The sequence below is a fragment of the Macaca thibetana genome, chromosome 1, assembly GCF_024542745.1.
Source record: "Macaca thibetana thibetana isolate TM-01 chromosome 1, ASM2454274v1, whole genome shotgun sequence".
NCBI lineage: Eukaryota > Metazoa > Chordata > Mammalia > Primates > Cercopithecidae > Macaca > Macaca thibetana.
In genome coordinates, this window is record NC_065578.1 from 163,691,535 (window position 1) to 163,712,745 (window position 21,211).

A 21,211-nucleotide genomic window follows, 5' to 3' on the forward strand; every position below is an offset into this window, starting at 1 on the left:
TCTGACCCAGACTGGTAATCAGCTTATGCCCTAAAGCATGAGAAAAGGTCATTAATTATACGGTGAACTGGATTTTATAAGGATCACTTTGGTAGGAAAAACAGAATGCAAACGGAATGCCTTTAACTAATGTGTTTCTATGTCCCTTCCATAAAAGTGGAAAATGGGAGGTTTTATACTATTTCTTATTTTAAAAAGAAAGAAATAGTGACCCCTAATTAAGAATATTGCTGGCAGGCTGTATAGAGAAAATAGGATTAGAATGAAAATGTAATAGGTTGAAGTGGGAAGGCATACATATATGTCTTGCTAGGGGCACATTATTCTCTTTCTTCTCTTTTAACTACAAAATATATAAAAGGTGTTAGGGCTTACAGAGCTTTTTTATTGGTTTTGTTTTAAAGCTCAAAGAATGGCCAATGAAGATTTAACCCCCTTAACTCCTAAGAATTGTGAACCTTCGCATCTGAATCTGAAGGAAGGGAGCAAGGCAGGAAGAGAAAGATTGCTTTCTTTCACTTAGCATCAACTACCCCAAAGCTGGAGTGAGTAGTTGCCATCCTGATGGCTATTTCCCTTTGTGACCCACATTTAAGTAAGACACAAGATTGTTATGAGATGGGGAGAGGGCAGGCCAAGGTGGTTGATGCCAGCATAGTCTTAGAATCTGTGGAAATGCTGGGCCAGGCCTAACATTAAGAGGAGGTGGGTGAAGGCTGTCTTTGGCAATGTTTCTATTAAGGAGCTACGATAGCATCTAATGCTATCTCCCGGCTATGAGGGGCAGTCCTCCCACTGTGGAAATACTGCGACTTTAGGGTAATAATGTCACTGGTTTGCGAGCTACAAGCATTGAGCTTTCATGTTGCCTCTGTTACAAATAGCTGGGAAATTATTTAGCCTACCTCAGTTTCCCACATTTCTTCATCTATAAAATAAAAAAATAAAATCTATCCCACCATATTGCACTGTGGAAAAAATAAAATAATATATGTAAAACTCCCTGACACATTGTAGGCTCTGAATCCATGGAAGATCTCATGGCTGTGACTCTACAGGGGGTATCTTCCTGGGTGGTGCCACATATTCTCAGTATCACCTCTACCCCAATAAAACTTTCCTATTGTTTCCTATTTACTTAAGAGCCTAAGCTTTCTGAGATGACAACTAGGCTAGCACAAAGGATAATTTTTTTTTTTTTTTTTGTCAAAAACACAAAATGTTTAGATTTTTCTACTTGGTGCTTCCGCTCTACTCCATCTAAGGTGGGGTCTGCTGTTTCCATACCAATTTTTTCATGTTGGGCTTTGAGATGCAGTATTAAAATTAAGGGGGGAGCCAACAGAGGACTCCCAATGGCGGTGAGTAGAAGAAAAGGGTGATATTTAGAAAGGAGAGAGTCAGTGGCCAGCATTGGGAGGATTTTGACAGTGAAGGTAAGGAGCCTTCATGGATGCAAAAGAAAGATGTGGGAGGAAAGGGGGATCTTAAAAAATGCTGCAGTGAATAATGCATTTACACATGTAAGAAAAAACTTTCTTATTTTGAAGTTCCTGTTCTGTTTTGCCCGAGTGTGTGCTTTGAAACCACATCACCACACTGATATCAAACACCATAGTCATTTCTTCAGTGAGATTTGCAAATAAGCCAATTCTGGTTAACTAACATGTGCAGATGTGCTTGTGGAGGATGTATTTGTTGAAGGGAGACCTGTCACCTCACCTGTGGTTACACATGTTCCTGATGGATGGAAGGCTGTATTGTCTAATGCACTGGTAACTTGATCAGAAACAATTTCAGACCAGGAGAGAGATACTAAGGACCATTTTTACATAATCTGGCTATGCAAATCAAACTGTAAGACCACCTTTCTACTCTTGTGTGTAGCATGGGAGCGACAGGAAGGCTTGGAGCTAGACACTTTTTAAATGTGAGGAATTTTCTTAGGAAACATTAACAGCTTGAGTGGAAAGCTTGCTGCTAGTGCTAGCTGCTTTCAGACTGCACCCAATAATATAACCTGGTTTGAGAAGATCCTTTTGTATTAGTCCAGCACCATTTGCCCATTTTTCAGTTTGCAGGGAGACGGTACTCAGAGACCTTGATGTTCAGGCTTGCGCTCAGTTTAGGAGATCATGTTGCTACTCCTTTCAGTCATTTAGGATTGCAGGAAAATTATAAAGATGATTTTAAAATTCCAAGTGGGATCCTGTTAAGCCCTTTAGAGGGCCTTAAACACTGAGAACCTTCTGGTACTCTTCTCTATATCTGATTTAAAACAATTCTAAATTAAAAAAAGAAGACTAAAATTGTGCAATAGAGTATTGATTTTTTTTTAATGATTACTTTGATGCTTCTAATTAAAATTGCAAATCTATTCCTTCAGAAATACTTTTGGTGTCTCTGGTTTTTTGGCACCCCAGTATAGGTTTAAGCTAGCCACAGAAAAATTTCTTGCTTGGTAACTGACAGGTAGGTTGAGAAGATGAAGAATAAATCCAATCTCATTGAAACAAGGTAGCATGGCTGATGTAAACATGTGAAATGGGAGCCCCTGATTTCAGTGTGTGACAACTAGTCAGAAGTCATTTTAATTTCTAAACAAAATGAGATAATCTGGTCTATTTTTTATTTTGTCTCTCTAGTAGCACAAAGCAATTTTTCTTTATGCCAAGCTCCAAGCCTATTTTTTCCCTAATAAGCCTTTTTGGAAGTATCCACCATGATATTACATAAACAATTTTTTAAACCAGTTCTATGTTTAAATTTTCTCCATGTTGTATTGCTAAAGTCTAGAACATTGATAAAATAATCCTGATTAATGATGTTATTACTATAATACAAGCAACATCACAAATCACTGATGTTTGCATTGCACTTTACAATTTACAAAGAATTTGATCTTTTCATTTGAACTTCATACCAGTCATGGGATGTAACAGGAGAGTCCTATAAAACAGTTAATGAGCAAACTTCTTTCACATTTTAACAGAGACTTTCTGAAGATAGAATTTCTTGACACTAAAGATCAAAGCCCTGTTACTAGCTTATAATCATGATTTTTTTTTTCTCTTTGCAGGGGGCAAGGAAGAGGCCTCATTGGCACTCTAAAGAATGCACTATAAAAATGTACCAATATTCCTTTTTATAGAGTCCTTATCCTTTAAGGTCCAGGGTAATCATTACCTTCTTTGTGACACCTTCCTCACTGCACAAGGAGCATTCTTTATTCTTTTTCTGACTGCCAAAAGTGCTTTATCAAAGCTTTTGTGTTTTGATATCCTCCCTAGGTTATGCGTTCCTTCAGGATTATCTTACTCTTTCTTACAAGACCAGCATGTAATACAATAATTACAGCATGTAGTAGATGCTCAGTAAATATTTTTTCAACTGACCCATAAAGTAAATGAGTGAATGAATAAGAAATGAATGATTGGGACCAATTAGGTGGGTTGAAGGTAGTTCAACAATCAAGATTTCTAAATGTAGCAAGGCTGTTATAAGCTGGAGGATCAAGAGGAGTTCTTAGAATTGTAACTCAGCACCCCCCTTGTCAACATCAAGTGTAGCTTTAGATCAGCACCCTAAAAGCTGCACCTTTTGAAGTGCTTCATAAAAGGAGCAACGATCTTGAGAGATTTCAGATATACAGAAGATGATTAGAATAATAGAAGTGTTTAACAGCCCCCCGGGAGTGGGAGCACCTTAAAATTCTGTCCTTATCCTGAACTAAAAAATCCATAAGAAAATGAATGTATTCTGGTTACTCTTTCAGGGATTGCAAAAATTCTTAAAGGCAGCAGCTTGCAAGCAAGGCTCCTGGCAACATTCTACTGATTTCTTAAGTGTTCAATTCTGAAAAAAATTAAAAAATAAAATAAAAAATGCAAATGTGAAATGCATCTTCTGATCCTGGCTGCTGAAATACAGCAGTTATCATTAGCGCTGATAAGCTGCTTGTCAGCACTTTGACTCCACATTATAGAAAAGCCACAGACTTACTTCACTTATTAGCACAAGAGCTAGTAAAAGGCTTCAACAGCGATGTTTTAGACAGATCTTCTGTAGCTTCAAACACATAATCAGCAGAGTTCTTTAGGGAAAGCCAGTTGAAGTTCATACTTCACACCTTTGTACATTAATAACATTAATTTCACTCTGCCTTTATAATCAGAGAGTCCCACCTACAGATGCTTATTTGAAGATGTCTGAGGGCCCACACAAGTAGGGAGGTAATAATACTTCTTCTAAAGGAGGCTGTTCCATGCAGAAGGTGGGGATTAGAAAGATAATAATTATACCTGAAATGTTAATAACTGGATATCTTTTCTGAACTCTTATAAGCATTTACATTTAAAAATAAAATTGTTAAAAAATTTAGAAAAAGAATAAGAGCAGTTTCAGTGAAAAACGGGCAATTTTCTTTTTTGTGGTTGATGTTACTGCATAGTTCTCTTTGGGATACTTCTATGTAGGCCTGAAAAACTGAAGGAAACCATTATTATGCAAAGCACTCTGGCACAAATGGCATTATATATCTTATATGATAGGGAATTTCTGAAGGAGAAAAAAAAGAAGAAAGAAAAGAAAGAAAGATAAAGCATTCGGTGTTTGGGGTTTCCAGTGAAACGTTCATTGCTGTGCTTGCCAATATTATCCCGTAGCTGAGTATATGCTACTGCTATGCTATAAGGGGGGAAACAAGAAATCCAAATAGTTTCGTAGTGTGAACTCTTAATTTCAAGTTAGGAATAATGGAATATAACTTTTAATACATTTTAGCATTTCTCTCTTCACAAAGCTCACATATTCAATATTATTCACAAAGATTGGGTAGTAGGTAGAAAACATCAAATGAATGTCCTTTAAAATTTTTGTGAGGTAATATCAGTGAAAATTATAGAAGTAAGCATTGTAAGTTTTTTAACTTACTATTAAAAGAAATGATGTTCTCCCATTAACAAAGTAATGAACTCATCTACTGAGGACTTCAAATCTACAATATTTGCAATGTCCAACTGTAGCTTCTCTTCTGGCCTAAATAATAAGTGTTGGTATTTGAAAATCAACCCTATATACTTCGAATTTGGATTTGAGGCTCTCTAGTCCTACAGGAGGAATTCCTAAAGTGATGTTGGTTGCAGCAACTCTCTTCCCTTTCATTTTTTGCCAAGGCTAAACTAATTCCTGCTCCAATCCTCTGTCTTTATCATCTTTATAAGATTCTTTATAAGATCTTTATAAGATTCTGGAAAAGATGGAGGAAACATAGCTACGAGGAAACTGAGTTGCTTTACATGTATTCAAGCCACCAATTCTTTAAGCACTATATTCAAACTACCTAGAGAACTTAAAGTGCTTGATGTTGTTATTCCAGTAACACTTGTTGTAATCTCGAAGAAAAGAACAGACTAGCCATCAGAAGGCCAGAGAAAGGAAAACACTGTCTTTTTTTTTTTTTAACATTTTATTGTTGAGAATTTCAAATATATACCAACATAGAACAATAAAATGAAATCCCTTTGAATCTGCTACACAACTTCAATAATTGTCAAGTCATGTTATGCTGTATACTCCATTGACTGTATACATTCACTTTCTTCCAAGCTATAGAATTTTGAGGCTAATTCTAGATATCATGTTTTTTATCTCCATATTTTAGTACATAACTTTAAAAGAACTCACTTGTTAATTAACGTAATGAAAATATAAATACCTTACTGAAAAACTGAACATTTTAAAAATATTATCAAATATTCAGTAATTATGCAAACTATCCATTTTCTCATAAATCCTATAAACAGATTTATAGCTTGAATCAGATACATATATGCCAATTCATTTAAAAAATTCCTTTAAGTCTTTAGTTTCTTTTTCTACCTCCCCCTTTTCCACTCTTTGCTTTCTTGCTTTTGTTATTGTCATTGAAGAGAAACAAGTTGTTTTCATGTACTTGGACAGATTCCTTTGTCTTCTGTATGTCCTCTAGTTGGATCTAGAGTTTTGATCAGTTTTGGCTTTTGTGTGTGCACGTGTGTGTTTTCCTTTTGCTCTTGAGAGACTGATCAGTTTTGGGTTCAGTTTTTTTTTCTAAGACAGTTTGATAAATGGGTATTGTTCTATCAGAAGGCAAAATGTCTGATTTTTTTCTTTTTGTGGTGTTAGCAGACGTCGATGCCATATGCTTAGATCAAGTAATGCATTAGGAGAACAAAATGTTTAAATTCTATTCCATCTTTTCTTTTTCACTTATTAGCTGGTATAATACTATATAGTGAAACATCCTCTGATCTACTGTTAAGAGTACCCAGTGGTACATTAGTATGGGAATGGCAGGATAAATGTTTGATTCTATTTACCTAGTTTTAAATTAATGAGTATAGTTCCAAGCATATTTTGCTGATGACCCATTAGGCCTTTTTTGTATTATAATAAACTCATGGAAGTAAACTTTAAAAATATGTTTCATTATATTGTAACTATTATTTTCATTGATGATCAAATTAAGAGATTTTAGCCAGTGAGAGCCACTTCAATCTGGTTCCTAGAATCTTTTAAAACTATTTCAATATTTTTGGATAGATACATGTTATCTTGTATTACAAGATATTTGAGGCATCTTACTCATTTTATTTCCCAGACCTTGGGCTCATTTTTTCTAAGGATTTCTGGAAAGTGTACTTGGAAACCTTGTAGCCTGGGTTTTAGATATTAGTTGCATACACTGCACCTAGATTGGTCACTATGTTTAGGTCATAATTGTTTATTTTTCTGTAGGCAGAGCAAGGTATATGTTCTTGCTTTTTACAGATAAAATATGTTGTATGTTCATACTTTCTAATTAAATTCAGATTTTTACATATATATCTTCTTTCTCTCATACTAACAATTTCAGTTTTTGAGGACATAATAGTCTTTTTGTTAATGTCTTCCTAGTCATTTTTGTCCTCTGAAGGTCATTTTCTAGAAGATTCTTTAAGAAATATTTAAGTGTATTCCATATGAACTTGCATATTGTTAAAATTTGTCAATAACTGGATATTAAATCTTCAGTTCACACTTTTTTCTTTTGGTGTCTTGAAAATGTTTCTCCATCAGCTCTGTCATTGCTGGCATTCAATAGCAATGTCATTGAAAACACTAATTGCAATCTCACTTCCTTTCTTGCTTGGATAACCAAACGATTTTTTCTTTAAAGTTGACTATTTCTTACATTATTTTTGGTATATTAGTTTTTTCTATTACTGCTATAACAAAATACCACCAATTTAATGGCTTAAAAATACGACATATTTATATCTTACAATTCTCTAGGTCAGATGCCCAAAATGCGTCTCACTGGGATAAATCAGTAAAGATACATTCCTTTATGGAACTCTAAGGTGGAATTTGTTTGCTTGTCTTTTCCAGCTTCTAGAGGCTGTCCAGATTCCTTGGCTTATGGACCTCTTAATGCATCTTCAAAGCCAGCATTGTCATATCTCCCACTGGTGCATTTTCAGTAGTCACATTGCCCTCTGACCACAGCCAGGAAAGGTTCCATTCCTACAAGGATCCATATGATTAGGTTCACCCAGATATTATAGGATAAACTCCTCATCTCAAGGTCCTTAACCTTAATCACAATAGCAGACTCCCTTTGCCATGCAAAGTAACATTCACAATCCTGGGGAAGAGGGTGCAGGCATCTTTAGATAGGGGTGTTCATCTGCCTGCCACACTTGGTATTATTTGTTCCGGGTTCATTTTCCAAGAACATGGTAGATCCATTCAATTTGAAGTTTGAAATCTTTACTTTATGTGTGGAACATTTTTTTTGAATGAAAGATTTACTTATTTATTATTTGAGACAAGATCTCACTCTGTCACCCAGGCTGGTGTGCAGTGATCATGGCTCACTGCAGCTTGTCCTCTCCAGGCTGAGGCGATTCTCCCACCTCAACCTCCCAAGCAGCTGGGACTACAGGCATGCTTCACAACACCCAGCTAATATTTTTGGGTGGCGGGGCGCATATTTTGTGTAGAGACAGGGTTTTACCATGTTGCCCAGGCTGGTCTCAAAACTCCTGGGCTCGAGCAATTCACCCACCTTGATCTCCCAAAGTGCTAGGATTATAGGCATAAACCACCACACCCAGCCAACAGATTTTTATTGTTGCTATTGTTCTGTTTCATTGCATTGCTTTACTTTTTCAAGGACTTCTATTACATATGTTGAAGCTTCTTTACTAGCATCTAATTTGTCAATTTCTCCTACCTTTTCTTTCTTTCGTTTTTATGTATTTATTTTTACCTTCTATTTCTCTTACGTTACATATTGTGTTTATTTGCTCTTGTTTTCATTCAGATTTAGTCTTTATTTCTGAATATTTTTTTCTGCATTTTGTCACCTTATTTATTTATAGTAGACTTCATTTTTTAGAACAGTTTTAACTAACAGAAAAATTGATAATTCAGAGTTACCATATGCTCGCCTCCCCCAACATAATTTCTCCTTTTATTAACATTATGCATTAATGTGGTATGTCTATTACAACTAATGACCCAACATTGATACATTGTGATTAACTAAAATTCATAATTTACATTTTCATTCTGTGCTGTACAATTCTTCGGATTTTAATATATGTATAATGTCATGTGTTCTCCATTAAAGCATCATTCAGGATCGTTTCACTGATCTAAAAATCCACCCCCTGAGCTTCATCTATTCATTCCTCATCTCCTCCCTCAAGCCCCTGGAAACCACTGATTTTGTTTTTTTACCTTTTCTACAGTTTTGCTTTTTCCAGAATGCCATTTAGTTGGAATCACAGAACATGTAGCCTTTTTCAGAAGACTTTGTTCATCCGATAGTACGTCTTTAAGATTCCTCAATGTGTTTTCATGGCCTAGTACCTCATTTCTTTTATTGCTGAATAATATCCCACTGTATAGTGGTGCCACAGTTTGGATATCCATTCGCCATTTGGAATACCACTTGGTTAATTCCAGGCTTTGGCAATTATGAGTAAAGCTTCTATAAACATGTGCAGGCTTTTTTGTGGGCATAGTCTTTGACTCAGTTGAATAAATACCTAGGAGTGCCATTGCTGTATCATATAGTAATACTATATTTACCTTTCTAAGAAGCTATCAAATAGTCTTCTAAAGTTGTAACTATTGTGTATTTCCACCAGCAATGAATGAGAGTACTTGTTGCTCCACATCATCACCAGCATTGTCAGTTGTTTTTTTTTTTTTTAAATTTCAGCCATTCTAATAGGTGTGTAGTAATACCCAATTGTTGTTTTAACTTGCAGTTCCCCTGAGGCATATGATGTTGAGCATCTTTTCTTATGCACATTTTGCACCTGTACATCATCTTTGGTGAGGAACCTGTTTAGTTTGTTTGTCCATTTCTTAAATTGTGTTGTTGGCTTTCTTAATTGTTGAATCTTAAGAGATTTTTTTTTGGTATATTTTGGATACAAGTTATTTATCATATATGTGCCTTACAAATATTTTAACCCATTCTGTGGCTTGTCTTTTCATTCTCTTAAGAGTGTCTTTAGCACATCAGTTGTTTTTAACTTTAATAAAGACCAAATTATCAATTTTTTCTTTCATGGATAGTGCTATTGGTGCTGTATCTAAAAACCAAATCAAAGGTCACTTAGATTTTCTCCTGTGTTATTCTCTAGAAGTTTATAGTTTTGTTCTTTATATTTAGGTCTATAATCTATTTTGAGTTAATTTCTCTAAAAGATATAAAGTCTATGTATAGATTTATTTTGTGTTAGCACGTGGATGTCCAGTTGTTCCAGCATGATTTGTTGAAAAGAGTATCCTTTCTGAATCAAAATTCTTTTGCTTTTTTGCCCAAAATCAGTTAATGGCAACTATTTCTAGGCTCTGTATTCTGTTCCACTGACAAATTTATTTCTTCTCTTGCCAATACCATGGTGTCTTGGTTACTTTAGCTTTATAGTAAGTCTTGAAGTCAGGTAGTGTTAACACTTCAGTTTACTTTACTTCAGCATTATTTTGGCCCCTCTGGTTATCTGCCTTTCTATATAAATTTTATAATGATTTTATCGATTTCCACCAGTGAGATTTTGATTACGATTTCACTGAACCTGCAGATCAAGTTGGAAAAAATAAACATCTTAACAGTATTGAGTCTTCTTACCAATGAACATGAAATATCTCTTCATTTGATTAGAATTTGTTTGATTTCTTTCAGCAGAGCTTTGTAGTTTTCTTTATATAAATGCTATACATGTATTGTTAAATTTTGACCTAAGTAGTTTTTTAAATTTATAATATAATGTAAATAATATTGTGACTTTAGTTTCAAATTTCAATTGTTTAATGCTGCCATATAAGAAAGAATTTAACTCTGGCTTATTAACCTTAAATCCTGAAGCCCCCATATAATTGCTTATTTTTTTCCAGGAGTCTTTTTACTTTCTATTCTTTGGGATTCTCTTCATAGACAATCATGTTATCTGCAAAGAGAGCTTTATGTTTTCCTTCCCAATATATGTATTATTTGTATCCTTTACTTGTCTCATTGCATTAGCTAGAAATTCTTGTACAGTGTTGAACAGGAGTGGTGAGAGGGGTCACCCTTACCTTGCTCTCAAACTTAGGGGGAAGACGTTTAGTTTCTTACCATTAAGTATGAGGTTAGCTGTAGGGTTTTTTGTAGATTCTCTATCAGGTCGAGGAAGTTCCCTAGTCCTAACTGGCTGATTTTTTTTTTTTTTTTTTTTTTTTTTTTTAAATCATGAATTAGTGTTGTGTTTTCTCAAATGCTTTTTCTGCATTTATTGATCGGCTCATATGATTTTTCTCTTTAGCCTGTTGATGTGATTAATTGAGTTTTGAATTTTGAAGCAGTCTCGCATACCTGAAATAAGTCTCTCTTGGTCGTGCTATATAATTCTGTTTATACAATTGTTTAATTTGTTAATATTTTGTTGATAATTTTTTGAAAATACGATATGATTTTATAATACAAAAACAAGGGAAACACCTTAAAAGACACGCTGTTGCATAGTAAAGTGATTTAATTAGCAGACTGTCTTTGAAAATGGGACAACTTATCAGATGGGTTTTTACTATGTAATAGCACCATAATCTGTTACAGGGGCCAGGAAGCTCAGGTCTCATTGGTATAAGACCCTGAGCTTATCTTTTCTTTTACTTTTTAAAACTTGTACATATTCGTTGGGTATAAATGCAGTTTTGTTACATGGATATATTGCATTGTGGTGAATGAAGTAAGGGCCTTTGGTATATCCATTATAGGAACAACACACATTGCACCCACCAAGAAACTTATTATCATCCACTCCCTTCTTATCCGCTTACCCCTCTGAGTCTCCATTGTCTACCATTACACACTCTGCTTCCATGTATACACCTTATTTAGCTCCCACTTGTAAATTAGAACATGTGGTATTCATCTTTCTGTGTCTGAGTTGTTTCACTTAAAATAGTGCCTCCAGTTCCATCCATGTTGCTGCAAAAGACATTATTTTATTCTTTTTTTATGGCTGAGTAGTTTCTCACTGTTAATATATATCACATTTTCCTTATCCAATCCTCCATTTATGGACACTTAGGTTGATTCCATATCATTGCTATTGTAAATAGTGCTGCAATAAACATATAAGTGCAAGTATCTTATTGATATAATGATTTCTTTCCTTTGAGTAGATACCTAGTGCCAGGGATTCTGGATCATATGGTAGTTCTGTTTGTATGTCTTTGAGAAATCGCCATTCTGTTTTCCATAGGGGTTGCACTGATTTGCATTCCTACCATTAGTGGATAAACATTCTTTTTTCTCCACATCCTCACCAGCATCTGTTGTTTTTAGCCTTTTTAACAATAGCCATTCTCATTGGTATAAGATAATATCGCATTGTGGTTTTAATTTGCACATCTCTGATGATCAGTAATATTGAGCAGTCTTTTCATATGCTTATTGGCCATTTGTCTTCTTCTGAAAAATGTCTATTCATGTCCTGAGCCCACTTTTTAATGGGATTATTTTGGGGTTTTTTTTTTGAGTTATTTGAGTTTTTTGTAAATTCTGGATATTAGTCCCCTATTGAAGGTATAGCAGAAATATTTGCAAGTATTTTCTCCAATTCCTTAAGCTGTCTGTTCACTCTGTTAATTATTTCTTTTGCCAAAAAGGAGACTTTTAGTTTAGTTAAGTCCCATTTGTCTATTTTTGTTTTTGTTGCCTGTGCTTTTGAGTTCGTAGTGATAGTTTTTTTTATTTTGGCCTAAACCGATGTCTACAATAATTTTCCTAGGTTTTCTTCTAGTATTTTTATAGTTTCAGTTCTTATATTCAAATCTTTAACCTATCTTGAATTGATTTTTGTATATAGTAATATATAGGGGTCCATTTTTATTTTTCTGCATATGGTAATCCAATTTTTCTAGCACCATTTATTGAAAAGTGTGTCTTTTCCCCATTGCTTGTTATTATCGACTTTGTCAAAGATCAGTTGGCTGTAAGTATGTGGCTTTATTTCGGGGATCTCTATGCTGTTCCACTGATCTATGTGTCTATTTCTATCCCAGTTCCATGCTATTTTGGTTACTATAGTCTTGTAGTATAATTTGAAGTCAGGCAATGTGATATCTCCAACTTTGTTCTTTTTTGCTTAGGATTGCTTTGGCTGTATGGGCTCTTTTTTGTTGCATATAAACTTTAGAATTGTTTTTTTAATTCTATGAAAATAATGTTAGTATTTTGATAGAGATTCCATTGAACCTGTAGATTAATCGCTTTGGGCAGTATGGTCGTTTTAACTATGTTAATTCTTCTGATCCAAGGGCAGAGGATGTCTTTTCCATTTGTTTGTGCCATCTACAATTTCTTTCATCTGTGTTTTGTAATTTTCTGTGTAGATATTTCACCCGCTTGGTTAATGTATTCCTAGGGGTGTGTGTGTGTGTGTGTGTGTGTGTGTGTGTGTGTGGTGATTATAAATGGAATTGCCTTCTTTAGTCCTCAGCTAGATCATTATTGCTGTATAAAAATGCTACTGATTCTGCACCTTGATTTTGTATCCTGAACCTTTACTTATTTCATTCATTAATTTTTTGGTGGACTCTTTTAAGGTTTTATGTAAGGTCATATCATTAGGAAACAGGGATAACTTGACTTCCTCTTTTCTAATTTGAGTGCCTTTTAATTTTTTTTTCCTTTGCTTGATTGCCCTGGTGAGGATTTCCAGCACTATGTTGAATAAGAGTTGTGAAAGTGAGCATTTTTGTTTTGTCTAGTTCTTTCTTTTTTGAGATACAGTCTTGCTCTGTCACCCAGGCTGGAGTGCAGTGGTGCGAGCTCAGCTCACTGCAACCTCTGCCTCCCAGGTTCAAGTGATTCTACTGCCTCAGCCTCCTGAGTAGCTGGGATTACAGGCACCCACCACCACATCTGACTAACTTTTGTATTTTTAATAGAGATGGGGTTTCACCATGTTGGCCAGGCTGGTTCAAACTCCTGACCTCAGGTGATCCACTCACCTTGGCCTCCCAAAGTGCTGGAATTACAGGCGTGAGCCACCCCACCTAGCCTTGTCTTATCTAGTTCTTAGAATGCTTTACACTTTTCCCCATTAAGTATGATGTTGGTTGTGAATTTGTGGTATATGGTCTTCATTATGTTGAAGTATGTTTCTTCTATGCCTAGTTTGTTGAGGATTTTTATCATGAAGAGATGCTAAATTTCATCCAATGCTTTTCCTGCATCTATTGAGATGATTATATGGTTTTTGTCCTTAACTGTGCTTATGCAATGTATCACATTTATTGATTTGCATATATTGAATCATTCTTGCATTCCTAGGATAAATACCACTTGGCCATGATGTATTGTCTTTTTGATGTACTGTTAGATTCAATATGCTAGTATTTTGTTGAGGATTTTTACATCTATATTCATCAGGAATACTGGTTTGTAGTTTTCCTTTTTATGTTGTGTCCTGTCTTGTTTTGGTATCAGGGTGATACTGGCATCATAGAATGAGTTAGGGAGAATTTCTCCTCGATTTTTCGAAATAGTTGTAGAAGGACTGGTATTAGTCCTTCTCCTTCTCCTTCTTTGCCTTCTCCCCCTCCTCCGCCTCCGCCTCCTTTTTGAAACGGAGTCTCACTCTGTTGCCCAGCCTGGAGTAGAGTGGCAAGATCTTGGCTCACTGCAACCTCCGCCTCCTGGATTTAAGCAATTCTCTGCTTCAGCCTCCTGAGTAGCTGGGATTACAGGCACCCACCACCATGCCTGGCTAATGTTTTTTTGTTTGTTTGTTTGTTTGTTTGTTTTTAAGTATATTTTTAGTAGAGACAGGGTTTCACCATTTTGACCAGGCTGGTTTTGAACTCCTGACCTCGTGATCCACCCGCCTCAGCCTCTCAAAGTGCTGGGATTACAGGCATGAACCACTGCTCCTGGCCTAGTTTTTCTTTTTCTGTGAATCTATTTGGTCCTCAGTTTTTTTTTTTTTTTTTCCTGTGAGATTTTTTATTACTGATTCAATTTTGCTACTCATTGTTGGTCCTTTTGGGAGTTTTGTTTCTTGCTGGTTTAGTCTCAGGAGGTTGTATGTTTCCAGGAATCTATTCATTTCATCTAGTTTTTCTAGTTTGTATGTGTACAGTTGTTCATAATAGTTTCTGATGATCTTTTGTATTTCTGTGTTATTAGTTGTATTGTTCATAATAGTCTCTGATCTTTTGCATGTCTATGGTATTAGTTGTAATATCTCCTTTTTCATTTTTGACTGTGTTTATTTGGATCTTCTTTGTTCTTGGTCAGTCTAGCTAGTATTTATCAATTTTATTTATCTTGTCAAAGAATCGTCTTTTCATTTTGTTGATCCTTCATGGTTTTTTTTGGCCTCTCATTTAGTTCTGCTCTAATCTTTGTTATTTCTTTTCTTCTGCTAACTTTGGGTTGTTTGTTTTTGTTTCCCTAGTTCCTTGAGGTGTGATATTACATTGTTAATTTGTTATCTTTCTACTTTTTGATGTAGGCATTGATACTATCGACTTTCCTCTTAGCACCACTTTTGCTGTATCCCTCAGGTTTTGATATGTTTTTATTTTTATTCATTTAAAAAAATCAAAATTTCCAATTTAATTTTCTTGTTGACCCAGCCACCCTTCAGCAGAATGTTGTTTCACTTTTATATATTTTCACACTGTCTAAAGTTACTCTTGGTATTGACTTCTAGTTTTATTCCACTGTGGCCTAAGAAGATATTTTATATAATTTTTAGTTTTAAAAAATTGGTTAAGATTTATTTTGTGGTCTAACATGTGGTTTATCTTGGCGAATGTTCCATGTGCAGATGAAAAGAATGTATATTCTGTAGTTGTTGAGTGAAATGTTCTGTAAATACTGGTTAAGCCTGTATAGTTTAAAGCACAAATTAAGTCTATTGTTTCTTTGTTAATTTTCTGCCTTAATGGTCTGTCTAGTGGTGTGAGTGGGGTATTTAAGTCTCCCACTATTATTGTATTGCTGACTATCTCTTTAAGTCTACTAAAATTTGTTCTGTGAATTTGGGTACTCTGATGTTGGGTGCATATATATTTAGGATTGTTACATTATCTTGCTGAATTAATTTCTTTATAATTATATAATTACCTTTTTAATCTTTTTTATTTTTGATTTAAAGTCTATTTTATCTGATATAAAGATAGTTACCCCTGCTCACTTTTGTTTTCCTTTTGTGTGGAATATCTTTTTCCACCCTTTTACTTTCAGTCTATAGATGTCTTCTATGCAAGATGAGTTTCTTATAAGGAGTATATAGTTGGATCATGCTTTTTACCCATTTTGCCAATCTATATATTTTAAATGGATCATTTAATCCATTTACATTCAAAGTTGATATGTGAGGCTCTTTTCCTGTCATATTGTTAATTGTTTTCAAGCTCTTGTATAAATTATTTGTTTATTTTTCTCTTTTTGTCTTTGTGGTTTGATAGAATTGTATCATGATGTCATTTGACTCTTGGCTCTTCCTCCTTTGTGTAATTGTTTTATAAGACCTGTGAGTTTTATATTTTCATGATGGTGAATATTCCTCTTGTTAACATATTTAAGACATGGATGAGCATCTCCTGTGGAACTGGTCTGGTAATGACAGATTCTCTCAGCATTTGCTTGTGAGGGTAAGACTATTTCTTCTTCATTCATGAAGCTTATTCTGGTAGCGTATACCATTCTTAGCTGATAGTTTTTCTTTCAGCACTTCAAAAATGCCATTCCATTCTCTTCTCACCTATAAGGTTTCTATTTTCTGCTGTTATTCGAATGGAGTTTCCTTTATAGGTGACTAGATGCTTTACTCTTGCTCATTTTAAAATTCTTTCTTTCACATTGATTTTAGATAATCTGAACATAATATGCCATGGTAAATTTCTTTTTGCAATGTATTTTCTGGGGATCACTGGGTCTCCTGTATCCTGATGTCTAACACTTTTGCTAGACTTGGGAAGTTTTTCCTGATTATTTCCTGAAATCTTCTCCCTTAGGAATACAAATAATTTGTAAGTGCAATCTCTTTGTGTACTCCCAAACATCTTGAAGACTTTGTTCATTCTTTCTTTCTTTTCTTTTTTTGAGATGGAGTCTCACACTGTGGCCTGGGCTGGAGCATAGTGGTGCAATCTCAGCTCACTGCAACCTCCGCCCCCCAGGTTCAAGTGATTCTTTTGCCTCAGCCCCCCAAGTAACTGGGATTACAGGCACCCACCACCATGCCCAGCTAATTCTTTGTATTATAGTAGAGATGGGGTTTCACTGTGTTGGCCAGGCTGGTCTCAAACTCCTGAACTCATGATCTGCCTGCCTCAGCCTCCCAAAATGCTGGGATTACAGGCATGACCCACCATGCTCGGCCTCATTCTTTATTATTATTATTATTATTTTCTTATTCTTATCTGATTGAATTAAGAGACCTATCTTCAAGTTCTAAGATTCCTTCTTCTGCCTTGACCTAGTCTGGTATTGAAACTTTTGAATGTATTTTGTATTACTTTGAATTTTTTAACTCTAGAATTTTTTAATTTTTAAAATTTATTTAATTTTTATTTTATTTTATTTTATTTTATTTATTTTATGTTTGAGACAAGGTCTGGCTCTGTTGCCCAGGCTGGAGTGTAGTGGCACAATCTCAGCTCATTGCAACCTTCACCTCCTAGGTGTATGTAAGCCATCCTCCCCACTCAGCCTCCCAAGTAGCTGTGACTACTGGTGCATGCTACCACAACTAAATAACTTTTGTAGTTTTTGTTTTTTGTAGAGACAGGGTTTTGCCATGTTACCCAGGCTGGTCTCGAATTCCTGAGCTCAAGTGTTCTGCCTGCCTTGGCCTCCCAAAGTCCTGGAATTACAGGCATGAGTCATTGTGCCCAGCTATTTATTATTATTTTTTCAACATATCTATCTTCCTGGTAAATTTCTCATTCATTTACTAAATTGATTTTCTGATTTCTTTATATTGGTTTGCAAATTTCTGTTGCATTTCATTGAGATTTTAAAAAAATCAGTATCTTAATATTTTTTCTAGTATTTTGAGGAATTCTTTTTGATTGGGATCTATTGTTGGACAATTGTGATTCTTTTGTGATGTCATTTTCTTGCTTGTTCACGTTTCCTGTGTCCTTCCATTGATATCTGTGCATCTGTTGAAGTAGATGCTTGTTCCAATTTTGTGAAATTGCCTCTGTAGGGAAGAATTTTTTCCTGAAGATGTATAACTGTTGTTGGTTGAGTAGGACACTTTGGCTTTGATTTTGGGTATCTGTGGTAATTTTTGTATGTCGTCTTTGGCAGTACACAGGGTCAGTGGTGCTTGTGATTTCCTTGGTGGCTTAGGTTATGGTTATTTTTGAGGCTGTGCTGAAGAATTTTTGGGGACTTGGACACCAACTGAGCCATTCTTTGGGCCATGGTGGTAGCAGCTGAATGTGCCTGTTTTTGGTAGTCAGAACAAATTATGCTGGCACCAGTGTTAGTGGGTCCTGGAGAGCCATTTCTTGGGCCTTTGGGGTTTTGCTTAGATGCTAGTATTGAGAACAGTGAGCCAGGTATATGGGAAGGTTATCAGGCCCCTTGGCAGCTGGTATAATGTGGGTAATGGCAGTAGTGGTGGTAGAGCAACCCACTGGGTCCCAAGTGGTTTGTGTTGGTGTTGTTGATAGCTGTGATGGGTTAGGTAGGCTAGTCGCCAGTTTCACAGCTGTCTGTAGCATGGAGGTGGGTATTGTCCTAAATGTGCTTAGGAGACCTTGGTTTTACCTGTTCCTCCCCAGGCTGGGTGGTGGCTTGGTGCCATGGTGGTTTGCTGTACCCATCAACCCATCATCTAGGTTTTAAGCCCTACATGCATTAGGTATTTGACCCAATGTTCTCCCTCCCCTTTAGATTATTCTACTATGAAGGCACATGCACACATGTTTATTGCAGCACTGTTTACAATAGCAAAGATGTAGAACCAACCCAAATGCCCATCAGTGATAGACTGGATAAATTGTTGATGATTTTTACGTTTATTTTTGTGAGAGAGATTGTCTTGTTACTGTCCTTTCTTGTAATATCTTTATCTGGCTTTGGTATTTTGATAATGATGGCCTCATATAATGAGTTAGAAAGTAATCTTTCTGCTTCTAGTTTCTAGAAAAGATTCTAGAGAATTTTTGTCATTTTTTTTCCCTCAAATATTTGGTAGAATTCACCAGTGATGTTATCCGGTCCTGGTGACTTAATTTTACAGGTTTATTATTATTGACTTAATTTATTTCACAGATACAGGATTATTTAGAAGATCTATTTCTCCTTCGTGAGTTTGGTTAGTTTGTGTCTTTCAAAAAGTTAGTCTGTTTCATCTAAGTTATCAAAATGTGTGGGTAAAGAGTTTTTCATAATATCCTTTATCATTCTTTTAATGTCTATGAAACCAGTAGTGATGTCCCTCTTTCATTTTATATTTCAGTAATTTGTGTCTTCTCTTATTTTTCTTGGTTAGTCTGGCTAGAGGTTGATGGATTTTATTCATCTTTTTAAAATGCCAGTTTTTGATTTGGTTGATTTTTTTAAATATTAATTTTGTTTTAAATTTCATTGATTTCTGCTTGATTTCTTTCTTTTCTTCTGCTTGCTTTAGGTTTATGCTGCTCTTCTTTCTTTAGTTTCTGAAGGTAGAAGTTTAGATTATTGATTGAGATCTATCTTCTTTGGAAGCACATATGTTCAATGCTGTAGATTTACCTTGAAGCACAGCTTCCACTGGATATCACATTTTTTGATGTTTTATTTCATTTAGTTCAAAATATTTTAAAATTTTTCTTGAAACCTTTTTCCTGAATGTGTTATTAAGAAGTGTTATTGTTTGATATCCAAATATGTTGTGATTTTTCCTGTTTCTGTTACTGTTTTCTAGTTTAACATTGTGGTATGAGAGAATACTTTGCATTATTTTTATTCCTGAAAAAATTTAGACTTTTTTATGGGCCAGAATGTGGTCTGTCTTGGTGTGTATTTAATGATATATTAATATATTCTGCTGTTGGATCCAGTTGATTGATGGTGCTGTGAAGATCAACTATATCCTTACAGATTTTCTGCATATTAGATTTATCAAAACTGTATTGAGGACACCAACTAAAATAGTAAATATCAGCCATATTGCTTGAAATATTTCTTTTGCTTCTCATTTTCTTTTCTTTGTCATATTCCAATCATATGTGTGTCACACTTTTGTAATTGTCCCAGAGTTCTTGAATGTTATGTTCTATTAAACAAATTATTTTTCCTTTACATTTAATTTTGAACTTCTCTTGATATGATTTTCAAGCTCAGTGATTCCTTCCTTTACTATTTCCAGTCTACTGGTGAGTCCAGCAAAACATTCTTTATTGTTACAGTGTTTTTTATTTGTAGCACCTTTTAACTGTTCTTTTTAATGTGAAATTCTTTTTACACTATACATTTCTCCTTGAGTGTTGCCTGCTTTTTCCATCAGAGCTCATATTATGTTAATCACGGTTTAAATTCTGTGATAATTCCAAAATCGATGTCAAATCTAAGTCTGGTTCTGATGTTTTTCTGTTCTCTTTAGACTGTGTGTTTTGTGCCTTTTTTTATTTTTTTTTTGAAAGCTGGAAATGATAGAAACAGGTAATTAGGCTTTGATTTTATATTGATCTTCCTAGGAGTTGAGCTATACTTCCTGTTTGCTGTAACTGTAGGTGCTAGAAGAGTAGGCATTTCTTGTTTTCTTATTTCATTTTCTCCTCTATTGTCTTTGGGTTTGTCTAAGAACTTCTTAGAGTCTGTGTCCTACAGTTCTTTCAGTTGGAATCTGCTCTTATACTGGAACCCTATCAATATAGTGGCAAATTGGTGGAGCCAGAAAGTATTCTACAACCTTGTGATTTAACGTATGTTATTTAGTGAGACTGAGTGATTGGACTCTGACCTTCAGAAATACTTCTTGGCCTTTTTGCCTCCTCCCTTTATGAGAGGCTTGAAGGCTAGAGAGGATTTGAGCTAGGCAATTGACTTTTCTACAGGTAGGCAAGGTTCTGGTAAAGTAGTTTCCCTTGGAAGGCAGTCTTTTGTTATGGAAAATACTCTGGGTATATTTCTAAGTGGTTACATTTTCCTTTCTCCTACCAGAAACAGGACAGGATTTTTCTCTGATTTTAGCCATGAGAACATAGTTGGGTTTCTGGAAGTAAAACTCACTCAAGTGTGGAAGTCCCCCTAAAACTAGCTCCCAAGTGTTTTTATCTCTCATGCTAATCCACATTCTTCCTCCAGCAATTCATAAAAATAACCATTTAACTGTTTCTGTCCATGACTGACTCATGCAGCTTCTGCTTCAGGTAATCTGGTCTCAGCTTGATTCTCTGTAGTCACATGCCTTTCCAGATTTTGGTTTGGCATGTTGCCTTGTGACCTCAATTCTCTGATGAATCTAAGAAAAGTCATTGATTTTTTAGTTTGTTCATTATTTATTTATTTATTTATTTTTGTGAGTGTGAGTGATGACTTTTAAGCTCTTTGCATGTTGGACCTGAAACCAGATATCTCTCCTTATTTATTTTTAATTCTGATTTATATATTTATTTTCATATTTTGTTTTATTTTCTTACTTTCCTTTGGCTGATTTTGAAGTGTTAGTTT

At 35.1% G+C, this 21,211-nt stretch overlaps 1 long non-coding RNA gene across 3 annotated transcripts in view; it reads left to right on the top strand.

The window, feature by feature from the left end:
- The window catches only part of LOC126949680 (uncharacterized), a 206,056-nt gene that overhangs the window by 168,637 nt on the left and 16,208 nt on the right, over positions 1 to 21,211 (top strand). For all 3 annotated transcript variants that reach the window (XR_007723878.1, XR_007723880.1, XR_007723879.1), the window contains one exon: positions 405 to 545. This is a non-coding gene — a long non-coding RNA (uncharacterized LOC126949680). The remainder of the gene's footprint in view (positions 1 to 404; positions 546 to 21,211) is intronic.